This window comes from Apium graveolens, chromosome 5 (genome assembly GCF_009905375.1).
Source record: "Apium graveolens cultivar Ventura chromosome 5, ASM990537v1, whole genome shotgun sequence".
Taxonomy (NCBI): Eukaryota; Viridiplantae; Streptophyta; class Magnoliopsida; order Apiales; family Apiaceae; genus Apium; species Apium graveolens.
The window spans coordinates 310931147-310943189 of record NC_133651.1 but is presented as its reverse complement, the minus strand read 5'-3'; the positions used below and the strand labels follow the sequence as shown (position 1 = coordinate 310943189).

At 35.8% G+C, this 12043-nt stretch overlaps 1 long non-coding RNA gene across 9 annotated transcripts; it reads left to right on the top strand.

Moving 5' to 3' along the window:
- The first annotated feature begins 1177 nt into the window (after positions 1–1177).
- Positions 1178–6305, top strand: LOC141659401 (uncharacterized). 9 transcript variants are annotated; one of them, XR_012549759.1, is made up of 4 exons: positions 1178–1407; positions 1677–1750; positions 2207–2445; positions 5663–6305. It is a non-coding gene; the product is annotated as an uncharacterized LOC141659401 (long non-coding RNA). The 9 variants fall into 9 exon arrangements; XR_012549758.1 differs by having other exon boundaries at positions 5750–6302; XR_012549764.1 differs by lacking the exon at positions 5663–6305 and adding an exon at positions 4772–5651 and having other exon boundaries at positions 2207–2438.
- Positions 6306–12043: the final 5738 nt, after the last annotated feature.

The window sequence follows — 12043 nt, the reverse complement described above, 5'->3', positions numbered from 1 at the left end:
ATAAGGATGTCAACTCGCGGTGGAAGTCCTTCGAGCCTCGCTGCTCAGGTGGATATTGATTTAATGGAGACGGAGTGACTGAAGAGCGAGCCGGGCTGAAAGCGGAATGAGCCAATCTTGAGGAAGAGCGAGGTGATCCGTAGGAGCGGGCTGAAGACGCACTTGATATCTGTAAAAGATGGTGAATATTAGTGTGTGACCCTAAAAGAAAGTAAAAACAGGTACGAGGTCGCACTTCTCAAACGGGATCGCACCTAAGTATCTAAGCGAGTAGACAGGCTCGCATCGCGTTTCGTGATTGTGTGTCGGCTCGCATCGAACATGTGGTGTGTGCTCACGTGATGCATATGAAAAAATATGAATGGTTATAAATGATTGAAGATCAAAGGGGTACCTGTAGGTGAAGTGTAGGATGATCCTGATGAATCTGTTCCCGGAGAATATCGTCGTCGGTAGACGGTTCTTGTGGTGATGATGGTTTTCACCGTGGTAGATCCTTGAGCAAAATGGACAGCAGTTCGATAAGGGTTCTTGGAATTGTGAGAAATTAAGTGAAGATCTCACATATTTATAGGTAATAGGAGAGAGAAAGGGAGAAGGCCACGTGTCATCATCTCAGAGGATGACACGCATCCCTACGCCAGCTGTTCTACAATTGTCACGAGTTAAAAAAACTCTTGACTGTTGAAGGAACATGCGAGGCTGGATGGTGCGGCCTCGTGGGCTCGCACTTGCGGGGCCGAAAAAAGCTAATATTGGAAAATTCCTAGCCTGAAGGTGTGACCAGGAATTTTGGGGGTAGTTGTTATGCCCGCTTTCGGTCATGGGCCCTAAACAGGTCCACACAGGAACATTGAATAGCTGGGCTCTCATTTGTGAGCTAGAATCGTGATTTAATGTGACTTGGGCCAGCGCATGCGAGCTGGGCTCATGATGAGTGAGCCGGTGGGCTTGTGAGCTGGGCTTGTGAGCTAGGCTCACACACGTAAGATAGGCTCACACTTGTCATCTGGATGTCTACATGTAGGCTGGGCTTAGGTGCCAACACGCGGACTGGGCTGAGGTGCCAACACGTGGGCTGGGCTCAGATGCCAACACGCGAGCTGGGCCCATGAGCCCATATCTTATGAAAATAGAGATAACATTGTATTTATTGATAAAAATGAAGGCGGTGCAGGCCGAGATAACCAGGCCGACCCGAGGACTTTGTGTAACTGCATCGTATCGAGCCTCCGTCAAATAAATTCATCTATTAGCAAAATTTTGGAGCCCTGAGAAACTTTTATCGGCGTATTCTCTTGTCTTCTTGGTTCTTATTAACTCATAGGATTTGGAATTTTAGGTTTTTGAGTTGGTTGTTCTTAACATTGTGAGTATATCATGTACGATTCATGAAGACAAATCAAGGTAATTAACACTTGAATTCAGCAGAAATGCTTTCATTTATTGATATATGCTTACATAGAATAAGCTACTCTTCGTAAACAAATGTTAATTGTAAGTAATTATACTTGTGTAGAAATTAGGTTTAGTTTAGTTCTGTGAATGGATTGGGGAAAGTTGAACAAATCCTCTGAGTGTTTCATGTTAATATAAATCTCAATATACTATCTTATCATCCTTATATTTTGTCAGTTTTAAGTTAAGATCTGATGACAATATTGTTCATGTAACAGGTCAGGCGGGTGCATTTCACTTTGGTATCAGCAGGGAAATTGGGAGGTTAATCTATGTCCTCCTCTCAAGTAAGGTACAAATGCATTTTACCTTTCTAGATCTTCTTTTTTAATGAAAATATATATGGTTTCCAGGTTTCCGTCGGACATTATGTTTTCTGTGCAGATGTTAGTAGGCAGATACTAACACATTATATTTTGAGACACAAGAAAACGATAATAATGCAGGTCTCATAGATAGTAATCTTTTTTAGGAAAAACCCATTATATTTAAAGTTTTTGCTTATTCTTAAGTATGTATATGGAAAAACTTGAAATTAATTGAATGTTAGGCTGCTGGCGGTAATCCTTATTATAGATAAATTTTTAGGAGTTTTTTATAGTGTACATAGATTCTTGAATTCATAGTTTTAATATTGTTGACACAGACCAGAATTTAAATGTGTAATGTATATGTTTGAGTATATAGTTTTAAATATATAAAATAAAATAAATACACATTATTGACAAGTGCTGCTCTCTGAATGAAGCTGTTATGCCTATATGGCTATATCAAAATATAAACTGAAACAGAGTACAAGAGGGATGTTAAAGTTGTGATGAATATGACAGTTGAGGGAAGTCCTGTACCAATCATGCTATGCTGAAATTGGTTGCCCCTCAAGATCTCACATCAAATTCTTACCGCCCTCATCTGGCTTGCATCTACCCAACATGTTGCAATAAACCTTGGTCTTGGCTTTAAGACTTACCTGACAGGCTGTAAGAGGTCTCCTTTTTTTCATATACTTTTATTTTTCTCCTGCTTTTCTGTGACCAATTTTTTTGTTGAGATAAAATTAAAATTTTCATTTTGGGTTGGTTCTAATATCTCTATTTCTTGAATAAAAAATGTTCTTTTAGCGTGCAATAAAGAAGTCCATATTTTGATTACCTGAGTTCATAGTCGGGGACTTATTCTGGCATGTCCATGAAGTGAGAAGTATAAAGCGGTTGGCCTGAAATATTATTCTATACATAAAAAAGTAAGGATCATAACCAGGACCAGACCATCAGAAGTAGTCGTGAGAGAATTGATCACTGTTTTAGTGAATCTTTATCAACAATTCTGTTTATAATTAGTGATCGTCATAAATGTCTACAAGTTATTTCTATGAAAAGTGCATGTTTAATCTTAATTTTTTGTTATAACTGTAGCTAATCGATTTATTGTTCTGCTTTCTAGAACCACCACGTCCTTATAGTGCTGTTCTGGAAGGATTTTTGTATCTCGTCCATATCATAGTTAGTTTATACCCACTACTGATTTGCTAGGTAAATTCTTGCTTGCCTGCATGTTGTGGTTTGCTAGGTATCCAAATGACAGCAATTCATTCCTTTAACTATACTTATAATAAACTTCTGTTTGGTTTGGCAAGCTCTAAGTTTGATATGCTAACATAGCACTGGCTTACATAGCACTCAAAAGCGCTATGTAAACTCAAAAATAAATGCTATGTAAGTTGAATTTTGTAGTAGTGTGTATGAGACATGAGTCGACACTTGATAGAGAATAAGAAAAACCCTATTCTTTTTTGAGGAGTCAACATACAAGCTCAGCCACCACCACAAAACAACATTCCTCCGCCTTCAAACACCGTCCTTAATCCTTGTTTCGACCATCAACCTCCATAACACTGTTATACGAAATTCTCCCTATAACACCTTGAATTCGAGCCACATATTTATGCTGCGAGAATCGAGTTAAAAACATACAGGTGGCTAAAATTTTCATAAATTAAAAAAATATGGGTTCTGGTTTAAAAATAACACGGTGGTGGCCAAACTTATCTTCCGCGGTGGCCCGTCAAGTTCGGTTAACTATGTGTTGTTAACTAAATAAAATTACATTAAATCAGAGAGTGGTGGCTAATTTTTACCCTACTTTTTTTTTATCGTAGCTAACCCGCAGCCGCTACCCTTCGGGTGCGCGTTGGGTAAACTCTACGGGGTCACGCAATAGCCTGCAAACCAACCTACTTTTTAAATTATTGGCTCGAGAGAAAAAATATTTTTTCTATAATTACTATACTTAATATGAATTAAAAAAAGAAAAATATAAATAATTTAAACCCTAAAAGGGTACTTGTCAAAAATATTTAATAGGAGAGATCCCTTTTTAATTATAATAAAATTGTTCCTTTTTCTTAAATAATAAAATTATCTATCATTTAATATAATTACAATACTACTATTTTTAGTATAGTTCTTTATTATTTATAGTAAAATTATACTTGTTCGAATCATAGTATAATTACAATACATCTATATCACTTGCAGAACTTTATATATTTTATATTATTTAACAAAATGTTAAAAGTAGTTGAAGTAATAATGTAATTTGCATTTTTTTTGTAAACTTAAACAAACAGATTATGTTAATTGTAATTGAAATAACAAATAAATAGATTACCCGGATTGTTCCGTAATTTATAAATTTAATAATTTTCTCGGTCCCATACTTTACAGTAGTTATATTATAGTATATTAGAATTTAGGGATACACATTCATCATTATTATTGTATAAAATAAGAGACAATATCAATTTTTTATTCAAAAAATTTGAAACTGGAATATTAATATTTTGAAAATAGATATAAAATTTAGCCACCATTATATAATTTAGACATCAGTTTTTAAAATTTAACGGCATATGGTTAACGGACTTGACGGTGACCATGGTTTTAAAAGGTCACCAACTTGTTATTTTTAAATTTGGCAAATATTTTGTTAATTTAAGAAAATTTTAGCCAACTTTTTGCTTGTAATTCGTAAGAATTACCCTGCCATCGGTTAAACAAGAACCCTTAGGCTTAAGATACTCTTGTACATCGATCAAAGATTGCAAATGATCAATTTTTAGAAGTTGTGAATAAATAAGATAGCTCATAAACAGAATAAGATAAAAAAGGTCATGTAATTGTAAGGTATATATACACAACTCTTTTAACTATTCTCCTAAAAATTGCTGTTGTATCAATCAATTTGTGATTATGTCACAATGAACAGTTTTCCATGGATCGTGAATCTTGAGATGAGATTTTTTAAATTACAGTTTCATCCGTCTGGGGATGGAGTGATAAAAAATTTCAATAAAGTTGAGGACAGAAATGAAGACACCCTGTTTTATGTGAAGAGACTGTTACATCATCAGTGTGATGCTTTCAAAATTCCTTAAGCTTTTTAAGTAATGGATGGTTTGACAAATCATAATCCTAGTCTTTGCGGAATTAGCAGACGACAACAGTGTGTTATCAGCTAGGACTGTGAGCTAAAAGAGAGTGGCAACCAGTCATAAACGAAAGTACCGGCGACAAATTGATATAGTTCTGCCACATATCTTCCCATACAAAAAAAAAATGCAAGGGAACACAAAAACTGTTCCCAAATATTTGTTGAATGTTAGGTGCTAATTATAATTGATTGTAAAAATATTAATATGAGATGGACACCATTTTGCTTTGAATCTTCACAGTTATTTTTTAAGATTAAAAAATTATTGAGGTCGGAATCAAAAATGAATCATTTCAGTGATATAAATAGTAAAATATATAGAGACAATGAGATGAATGATGAACAATGCATGGAGGCTGTAAGATCATTCACCAATAGAATTTCAGAAATTACAAGTCGTACAACTCAGATTGGACGGACCGTCACAAATCGGGCAATTCCAGTCGTTACAGTCATGTTGAATACTTAATACCAGCTTGCTTATGCATTTTTCAACTGCTGTAAATATAATTTATTAACCAAGAAAAAGACCAAAAGAGTATTAATTTCTTTTTTACAAATAAAGAAGCTTTTTGTGACGTTTCTTCAGATGGCGACATTCTTGGTTTCGCACCTTGTTCAAACAAAATAAATATATAAATGTGAAGCTCCAAGACAAGATATAACTTGTACTTGTCTAACAATTCAATCTTGAATTCCTCTCTGTATTCAGTAGAAAAACAGTGTAACGCAAACATCTACTGTATTTGTTATGGATATGCCGATGTCCCCTCCTGTATCGAATGAAATGGTGATGCAGATGAGCTTTTACTGGGGAAAAGATGTTATCATTCTTTTTCAAGGATGGCCTAGCAACAATCTTGCCATGTACATACTTGCACTAGCCTTTGTTTTCATGCTATCCGCTGCTACCGAAGTCTTGTCCATCCCTCATGTTATTAAGTCATCAGGCTCGCGTCCGATGATTGAAATGCTGATTCAGGCAACTGTTTATGCTGTAAAAATGGGTCTTGCTTACTTGGTTATGCTCTCAGTTATGTCCTACAACCTTGGAATATTTATTGTTGCTGTCACAGGCCATGGTTTAGGGTTCCTACTGGTTAAGATTCGAGCACTTGCAGCAGCTGCTGCTGCTAATCAGGGTGGTTCAGAATTCGTTGATCCTAAAGTTTAACTTACATCAACTTGTAAATTGGTATATTTATCTATTTTATGTATCTGCTTTCCTTTTAACCATTACTCCACCTGTGTTCTTACCTCTGTATTATTATTATCCACGTTTCGTTATGTATATAAGGAGCCATTTTGGCATTGTTCTGGCAGACACCAGTGCGAATGTTGATAAAATGGTGTAGTGAGAGGCATGTGTGAAATCAACCACAGAATTGCATTTTATGCCCCTTAAATTTGGCCAAAACTCAATTTTGTATATCTATTTTTATAAATTGCAATTCACATTCTCTACTTTGAAATCCGATTCAACATGCATCCTTTTTGCCTAATTATTTAGGAGTTAAATATAAAAGTGGTCACTCAACGGAAGGTAATATATCAGTTTTATCATCAAATTTAATAGGATATCATTTGGATCACTAAAATCATAATAAATATCAAACATATAGCTCAAAATATATGCTCGATAATTAAAATTTATTTTATGAAGTTATAAATATTTTCTTAAATCCTATTACAACCAAATGAAAAGTTATGAATTCATAATATTTTAGATTATTTTGTGAAATTTTAAAAATTTATCTACTAATTATTTTTACTTAAATAAAGAAAATGACTACAAAATTAAAAATAAATAATAGATAATTTTTTAAAAATCTTACTATATTATATAAAATACTAAAATTCATACATTTTTTAATTTGGTTGTAATAGGATTCAAGAAAAATATATAGAACTCCAAAAAATAATTTTTAATTCTCGAACACATATTTTGAGGTATCTGTTTGATATTATTATAACTTTAGTGATTCAAATGATACCCTATTGAATTTGATGATTAAACTGATATATGACCTTTAGTTTAGTGACCGCCGCTTTGATATTTAACCCAATTGTTTAACGCTAATTGTTTTCTCCTATAATATATCTCATATTTTCTCTTCAATAATAGACTATATATGTTGTTGAAAACAATAATTTGGGCAAAAAATTTGACAAAATTTGGCGAAAAAGGTGCAACTGGGATCAGATTTTAAAGAAGGGGGATGCAAACTGCAATTTCTTTAAGAAGGTATACAAAATTGATTTTTGACCAAATTTAAGGGGTGCGAAATGCAATTCTCTCGAAATCAATCAACAATCAATACACACGAAATATAACACATTGTGCGAATAACATAATGTATGTATAACCGTGTGAATGAACAAAACAACTTACAAGATGTTGACGGAGTAATTTGGTAATAATAAAATTTGAGGCTCATCGCAGGAATAAAGATCTATGATAATTGTTATTTGCCGGAAAAGTAAGCGGAGTGTGTTGCTTGTGATGAATTAGGGGTTGGGATTGATTAGGGTTAGTGGTGGATCATTTTTAGCTCTCAACTTCCAACCCCTTTCAATGTGCCTACTTACCGTTTATATAGGGATCAAGTCTAACATATTTCTTGGTGAACAAGAAACCTAATGGGCTTAGACTTCTTATTCCTAGACCCGGTAGAAGTCCTTCCATTATCCATCTTTCGCTAGCTTTAGGAATATCCAACGATGAGGACCAACCGCGAAGGCCCAAGGCTCGTTCAAAATCGTAGGATTTCACGGATAGTGCATCCCCCTACGCAAGAATAACACTCCACCACAACTATCTCCCTTGATTTACGAACACAGGTATAGCCACGATTCACCCCAAATACCGGACATGTCCATGTCCCCTGAATGAGGATAACTCACCATATAGAAGGACAAGTGATCCCAATCTCTTGGGTGCAAAGTGCAAGATGACTCCAAAGTTCTCCAACGAGGATACCCGTTGAATGCAAGAACTGAGCTCCCAAAGCTCACACCAATGTTAACCCTGCATCCCCAACGAGGACACCCGTTGAATGCATGAGGAGGCCTTCAATCATCTGGCTTACCTCTAAAGGCCTTCAAGATTTTCACGGACATCCCCCTTCTTGACCGACTCAAGGAGGGAATTCTTCAAAGAGTACCTACAACAAATATGTTAGTGAAAACAATCTCTATTACTCTCTCCATATTTGCCTTGTCCTGAGGTTGTTCTTGTTTGCCTTGTCCTAGGTGAGGACAAGACGATTACCTTGTCCCGAGCGAGGACAAGCTCGTTGCGTCATCTTGAGCGAGGACAAGCCTTTTTGCCTTGTTCTAAGCGAGGACAAGCCCGGAACGAGGAGAAGCCCTTTTCCTTGTCCTTAACGAGGACAAGCCCGGAGCGAGGACAAACCCTTTTCCTTGTCTTGAGCGAGGACAAGACATTTGCCTTGTCCTAAGCGAGGACAGACCCGGAGCGAGGACAAGCCCTTTTACTTTGTCCTAAGCGAGGACAAGCAAGTTCATCTGAAAAAGTCATGTAGTGCATTCCACTTGACCAGGGCGCACCCTACCCCTAGGACACGCCTATTTCTCTTGTGTTGTAGCTTAAACCAAAACATAGTTCATACCTTGCATTTCATTAAACGAGGGCACGTCATAACCCTAGGGCGCGTCCTCCCATCATGCATTGCGGTCTAAAACCAAATCCTTCATCCTTTTGCCCCAATTTGATTCCAAATGACCTGTTTAGATTGAGATTTCATAGTGACGACCAAATCCTCTGACCCCGGATTTGGGAGCATTACGACTGTGGTTTGCTTTCGTCTTTGGTAATCCGAGTATAAAATCCATAGCAATGTGCTCCCACTTTCCTCTGGAATCTTTAACAGTTGTAATAATGTTAGGAATATATTGTGAACTTGATGATAAGTTAAACAAAACACCTTAGTAGATATAACTTAGTGTTTTTGTAGCTCTCAATGGATATTATATTATAAGTCCCTACGGATGATCTTTATAGTCCCGACGGATGACAACTGAACATCCATTAAGAGTGTAGCTTATGTAACAATAAGTATTGCAGCATATTTCTGCAAATAATAATGTTTTAGTCTAGTAGATTCTGTAGGATTCTCTAAGTCATGTTGACTACTAGATTGATATACAGAATAGGTTGGTTAATTGTAAATATGAGATGTCTTGTAATTCTGTATAAGTGAAATGGAGTCGAGTGACATAAAGACTCCCGATGGATGATCTACAAAGGCTCCCGACGGATAATCAACAAGGTTCCCGACGGATGATCAACATAGTCCCGACGGATGATCATATTCAAAATAGCTGTTGATAGTGACAACACAGTCACATGCGTCGGGTGTTTGCAAAAGGAATGTGGCATCCTGTTAAACAGGATTTTGAGAACAAAGAAGCATAACATTTCCATGCAAATGTGAAAATATTCAAAGATGCTGGATAGAGTAATGTAGAAGTATGATATTAGACTAGATTCACTTTTTTTAATTATCTTGTCTTATTATCATGTAACTTGGTGATATATATAAACCAAGAGTAGCAGGTAGAATAAGGTAACTAAGTAAGCATATTCATGAGAAATGGAAAAGCTGTATCTGTTAAGAATTTCTCTGTAAGTTTATTTATTCACTTGTAAGCAGCTATGTGCTATTCAAAGCATCACAGAGTTCTCAATCTGATATATATATATATATATGGTGGATACATTCAAATCTATCAGAAAGTTTTAAAGCTTTGTGTTTTATTACTTAGTGTGTTGATTTCCATTATTCTTCCATTCCGCATTACTGCAAATCAAACACTGTTATATATATCAAGTTAGAACATCTTTAAAATCTCAAAAAGTAGCCATAATTACATTCAACCCCCCATTTTTGTAATTCTTGTTGTATTTTTTGGGAATAACAAATAATCCACTTGGTCTCTGATGCTCTGCCTTAACTCTTTGACCTATATAACATCTGCTAACCCATTCCACAATTTCTCTTCATGTCTAGCCACCAACAATTCTCTTTTAAATCTCTAAAAATCTTGGTACTTCCTGGATGGATTGAATACTTTGAATTGTGAGCCTCCTGTAGAATTTCATTCTTCAACTTTGCCACTGGTGGAATCCAAATTCTGGAAGAAAATCTGAGAGTGCCTTGACCATCCTTTTGAGTACATAACTCTTCTTCTATCAAATGATTGATACCTTGGTCCATTATTTCATCTTGGAATTTCTTTATCTTCTTTAGTAATTCTGGCTGAAAAGTCATACTATACATCTTTGCTTCATTGGGCTTGCAAATTCTGACTTCCAATTCCAATTTCTGAAACTCCTTATATAACTCTTCAGGTACTGTTAACAAATTCAATCTTTCCTTTCTTCTTAACGCGTCTGCCACCACATTTGCTTTTTCTTGGTGATAGTTAATCGTGCAATCATAGTCTTTATCAACTTCAACCATCTTCATTGTTTCATATTAAGTTCATTTTGCGTGAATATGTACTTCAAACTCTTATGGTCCATATAGATCTCGCATCTTTCTCCATACAGATAATGTCTCCAAATCTTCAAGGAAAATTCTATTGCTGCTAGTTCCAAGTCATGAGTAGATGCTTCTGCTCATGAGGTTTTAGTTGTCTAGATGCATATGCAATAACTTTATCATGCTGTATCAAAACACAACCTAATCCCTTATGAGAAGCATCATATAGATTATAACATTTCCTTGGTCATCTGGAAGTGACAAAACAAGTGTCGTGATCAATCTCTTCTTCAATTCTTGAAAACTTTCTTCACACTTCTCGTTTCATATAAACTTCTCATTTTAACCGGTAAGCTTCGTCAAAGGTGTCGCAATCTTTGAGAAATCTTGAACAAATTGTCGATAATATGCTGCTAATCCTAAGAAACTTCTCACTTCTGTTGGTGTTTTTGGCCTTTCCCAATTCATAACAGCTTCAATCTTCGATGGGTTCCACTTTGATCCCTTCATTACTTACTATGTGCCCTAAAAATTGAACTTCCTGTAACCAAAATTCACACTTTGAAAACTTGGTATACAACTTTTCCTTTCTTAAAATTTCCAAAGCTATCCTTAGATGCTCCACATTATCTTCCGTTGACTTCGAGTAGATCAAAATATCATCGATAAACACAATAACAAACTTGTCCAAATATTCCTTGAAAATTCTATTCGTCAAGTCCATAAATGATGATGGGCATTGGTCAATCCAAAAGACATCACTAAGAATTCCTAATGATCGTACCTTATTCTGAAAGCTGTCTTTGATATGTCCTCGGGTTTAATCTTTAGTTGGTGATATCCAGATCTCAGATCAATCTTAGAAAAATACATGGCTCCTTTTAGCTGATCAAATAAATCGCCGATTCGAGGTAATGGATACTTGTTCTTTATTGTAAGCTTATTGAGTTCTCGATAGTCAATGCATGACCTCATGCCTCTGTCCTTCTTCTTAACAAATAGTACCAGTGTACCCTATGGGGATACACTGGGTCTAATCACTCCTTTTTCCAATAACTCTTACAATTATTTTATCAACTCTTTCGTTTCAACGAGCGCCATTCTATACAGATCTTATATACTGGTTCCGTTCCAGGTGCTAAGTCAATCGGAAACTCAATTTCTCTATCTGTAGGAAGTCCTGGTAACTCATCTGGAAACATGTCTGGAAATTCATTTACCACAGGAATGTCTTACAGTTTTGCTGGCTCCTGATTTCTATCTATCACATAAGCAATGAAATGCTCACATCCTTATCATAGTAAGTTCTTGGCTTGAATCATCGTTAAGAACTTCTTTGCATGCTTTTGACCTCTAAATGTCACCACTTTCTCATTTGGCGTCTTCAAAATTACCTTCTTATTACGACAGTCTATCTGAGCATCATGCTTAGATAGCCAGTCCATTCCTAAAATAATGTCAAACTCTCCTAACTTAAATGGTATTAAGTCAGCACCAAACTTATTGCCAAAAATCTCAATCTCACAATCCGTACACACTTGGTTAACCAATACACGCTCCTGATTTGCTAATTCTACAGTCATAAC